Below are 4777 nucleotides of genomic sequence, written 5' to 3'. Positions count from 1 at the left end.
CGCAGTGGCGTGTATTTGTGTGTGGACGAGCATTTACACAGCATTTTCACAGAATGCAGGTAAGCTCAAAGCCACATGATCTCAGTTAAGTTAAAATTCCAGAATATTTTGAAGGTTTTCAAATTTCAACTTCAGAAGCCGATAGCTTCAAGATTCGACAATTCAAATCATATTTTGATTAAATTCTACTTCTCAAAGTAGTCGAAAGAAGAGTATAATAACATTTTTGGTTTTGCAGAGCCGTTGGCCATCCGGATCAGCTGCGGTTCATGGGAGAACACACATACCCCCCAGATGAATATGCTCTAGGTAAAAGACTATGGTTACACAGGCGGCTCGTCCGCAAACGTCACCACCACGAGCTACATCGCTCCTCAGCTCAAGAAACTCCGTTTCTTTAAGCTCTCGGATGGTCCCGAGAACTGCTACAATGTCACTCGTCTACCGAACGGCCATTATTCCGTTGGAATGTTCTTTGGCCTCAACGAGGACGTTTTGGCCGACCGCGAGCCGCTCTTTGACGTCTCCATTGAAGGAACACATGTTTATTCTTTAAAGCTGGGCTGGAGCATGAACGATGACCAGGTATATGTCGAAGCTTCAGTTTTTGTCTTGGACACTGCTGCCACTGTCTGCTTTCACAGCACCGGCCATGGTGATCCTTCGGTAATGAGCATCGAGACTCTTCAGCTTCATCCACAAGCTTATGATTTTGGGGCTGAGTGGGGGGATACTGCCATATTCAGGACTGCTAAGCGGGTGGACTGTGGAGCAGACCAGAACGTGTACGGCGAGTCCTACGACAAACCAACTTGCGCGGCATATCAACCGTCCTTTGCATCAAACAACTCGAATCCGATAATAAGACCCCAATTCTTTTCCGCACCAAAACTTTGGATAAACTTAGGTTAAAATGCCAATATACCAAAAATATAACGGTCAAACTACTCGGTCAACGATCGATCGATCGCTAATAGTCCCAGGCAGGGACTAATAAGATAAATAAAAGGATGCAACATTAATATTCGTCCATTCATGGTGCCTCCTTAGTATTGGGGATGCAAGGATATGGTAACTATGTATATGAACGGAACGTGACTATAAATATGAATGGAACCATGTATATGAATGTAACTATGTACATATGCCGTTGGGATGGGATGGTAACTATGGTAACTATGTATATGCAGGGATATAGTAACTCTGTACATGACTATAACTATGTATATGTCGTTGGGATGGTAGCTGCACTGCACGGAATTATGGGCAGTGAAGACAAAGTCTGTTAGCAGAAACCTATTAGACTCAATATTCTCCACATTAATGCTCGCTACCTGCTTTCTAATGGTTAGAGACAAGGCATGTGTTTCATAGATCATGTTTGCATGTTCCACTGCTGTCAACCCTAGTGAAAGCCAACTGTTCATCAAAACCTTCTAAAGACTTTTCAAAAATATTTGTTATATAGTTTATTTAATTATAAACTGAGATGTGCCTTCTCATCCCATTTAGATGTAAATTTATGGATAAAATTATCATACGAAAAAACATGGGTTGATACGTTGATTTTAATCAATATACTTTGTTTTCACATAATTGTTACGGTTATCAGGGAGAACACGAAAATGAAGGTAAAAGAAAAATATAATTTATATATCTTCATAAAGTAATACTACAGACAAGACAATTACATTTTCAGTGATTTTCTAGGAAACAATATCAAGGCAACTGTATTTTCACCATGATTCTCTACTCACAAAAGTTGTCATATGATATCAATCTGCCATACCATACATAAATTTAGAAATTAGAAAATGATTCATACATATAGAAATTAGAAAATGATAAATACAAATGCACAACAATTTAAACCGACAAATTCAGATAATTCAACACAATTTTACTCAGTAACGATATAAAATGGATGTCGCTACATGCTTTATCTGCAAATATGCAAGGTCTCTCCCTATGCACATTCGAGGGTCTCCATGGAAAACAGGATATTTGTAAACAGATTGGCTCACAAAAACACCCTCATTATTAAGCCATCTCTTTGGCTTGAATTCCATGCAGTCTCTGCCCCAGATGCCTTCCACTTCAGCCATAGTTGTATTATGAATTTATTGCATCTTTATCATTGCAACAATCACAGGACTATGGATTCATTGCAAGGTTCAACGAATAAATAAGGAACATGGTAAACCTTACATACATGATTAACCAGTTTCAGTCTGTAATGATATAAAATGGATTCCGCCACATGCTTCATTTGCAAATATGCAAAATCTCTCCCCATACACATTCGAGGGCCTCCATGGAATACAGGATATTTGTAAACAAAATGGTTCACAAAAACACCCTCATCATTAAGTCATCTCTTTGGCTTGAACTCCATGTATTCTCTGCCCTAGATGCGAGTCCCCTGCCATGGAGACCACACAGTAAAAGTCCTGGATCTCACAGGGAAACTCATTTCTTGTGAAAACTGAGGGCACTGTATTTGAGCTCCAACATTCTATTTGCCCTTATTCCTAGGGAGCTCGGGAATTGCACACAGCTCGAATATCTGGATCCCTCCCAGAACAATCTGCATGGCCCCATTCCCCTGGAGGTGGGTCGACTCACAAATCTCTCATACTTGTCCCTTTATTCTAACTTTCTCACCGGAACCATTCCTCCCTCTAGTTTTGGGCTTCCGTTGTTAGAGGATATTTACTTGAACCAAAACAACTTGACTGGAGAAATTCCATCAAATGTTGGAAATCTCACTGCGCTCTTCAGCTTATGGTTAGCAGAAAATAAATTATCAGAGACAATACCCGCTTCCATAACGAATTGTCGTCACCTCTCAAATTTGTATCTCCATCACAATCAACTGCATGGAAAACTGCCAGCAAGTTTAGGCAGGCTACAGAGTTTGGCATACCTCTACCTTACCAGTAATATGTTTGAAGGCCCTATACCCAAACAACTTGCAATGAACGACGAAAGTCTTATACAGGTTGATCTATCAGATAACCGTTTCAATGGAGAAATACCATGGGAGTTGGGCAACTGGAGCGATATTTCAATGATTTCATTTTACCAAAATCAACTCACAGGACGGATACCCTCATGAAACTAAAACCCAAGAGAGTACTGTTGACGTCTCTACTGGGGAAAACCCTTGTGATCGGTCAAACAAATACATACCTAAATATTTTCACCTGGGAGCAAATATTTCAGAATTGAAATGAGAGAATTCATGTCTTTACGCCGATGTATTTCAGTCATTTTGTGCTTCCTTTTGTCAGACGGGACGGAACCTCGAAACTGACCATCATTTGGACGATTAGAACTGTAGAATGTGGTCTTTAGAACAAGAATCAAAAAACTAGAATGACCGGCTATGGTTGCAGAGTTGAAGCCATAGACAAAATTACATAGGAGGGGTGATGGGTATCCATGATGCCAAGCTGTCTGCGGGCTTGCTGCCAATGTCAGGAAAACTTCTATTGCAAACTGGAACTTTTCATCTGGCTGCTACGCCTCTTGATCCGGTTGAAGCCTCAGAGAAGCCACTGCAGGTAGAGATCCCAACAGACAATCCTAGATTCTCCCAAGACAATCCAAAAAAATTTGAAACCGATTCAAATTAAATTGGTATTTGATGATGGTCGGGATGTGGAAATTCGGGGAAAGGCACCAAATAGAATTTCGACGCCAATCTCTGATTATCGCAGATGATGGTTTAGATGTGAAAAATCATAATGGTCATGGTCTAACACAAAAATCAATGGTACACTAAAGATACATGTGGCATGGGAAAGAGTTCTTTTCAAAGAGTAACACCACGTAATAAACAAATTAAAAATAAATACAAATATATATATATATATATATATATATTTGTATTTATTTTTTATTTGTTCATTATTTTATATATATATATATATATATATATAATCAAAATTGATAAATGCAGAAATGTTAGGATATTCCGACACATAACAAATGATTAAGTATAACTTGCTCTATTGTATAGTTAGGTAAAGTATGTTTCTTTACTATGTACTTTTTGTAATTTACAATCCCACAATCACAATGTTTTAGACATGAAGTGATCATACGATTCATTCTCTCTTTGGTATTACCGATAATTGATCTGTGGCTTAACACCCGATTGGTCCATAATCTCTATTTAAAGAGCATGGAGGGTCATTTATCGAAGACTGTTTATGAGATAAGCTTATGTAAATTTTCTTTCTTTTTATTAATAATATTGCTTGAAGTGGCCGCAATGGCTCGGGTTGTGGAATGTTTCCCTCTTTGAGGGTTTTAACCACATCAAAAAAATTGGTGTACTGATATGTGATTTGTTTGTCAGCAGTGTCCGTTCAACTTAAGGAATTTAGCCTGTAAATTCCTACATGGTATCAGAGTCATTTGAGGACCACATCCGTTGGTGATCCAAATCTAAAGCCGATACAATTGCATCCAACTATCATTTCCTAGATCCACTGTTTCTGACCTCTTTCGCGTTGAGAGGACTCCTCTATTGTGTTAGGAGCATCTGTTCTAGTGAGAAACCCCTTTTGTTTTACGCGAAAATGTTCTAGTAGCCCTAGCTATGTCATTTTTAAGAATTGGAGGTATATAGTCTGTATTTATAGTTATAGTTATTTATCTCTTTATTTATTTCGGTTTATAATCATTTATAAAAAAATTGTTACCGTATCTATACCTTTCATTTCTGCGTATGCGCTTTGCCCCGCGACTCTGTGTGATTTGGGCAAAC

The 4777-nt window shown here is 38.6% G+C and overlaps 1 pseudogene; it reads left to right on the top strand.

The window, feature by feature from the left end:
- Window positions 1-2411: 2411 nt before the first annotated feature.
- On the top strand, window positions 2412-3702 carry LOC149144913 (uncharacterized; annotated as a pseudogene).
- Window positions 3703-4777: the final 1075 nt, after the last annotated feature.

Source organism: Pinus tabuliformis, chromosome X (genome assembly GCF_031772625.1).
Source record: "Pinus tabuliformis cultivar Carrire ecotype Pingquan chromosome X, CPIR1, whole genome shotgun sequence".
In the NCBI taxonomy this organism is placed as follows: domain Eukaryota; kingdom Viridiplantae; phylum Streptophyta; class Pinopsida; order Pinales; family Pinaceae; genus Pinus; species Pinus tabuliformis.
This window is presented reverse-complemented; position numbering and strand designations above follow the sequence as displayed.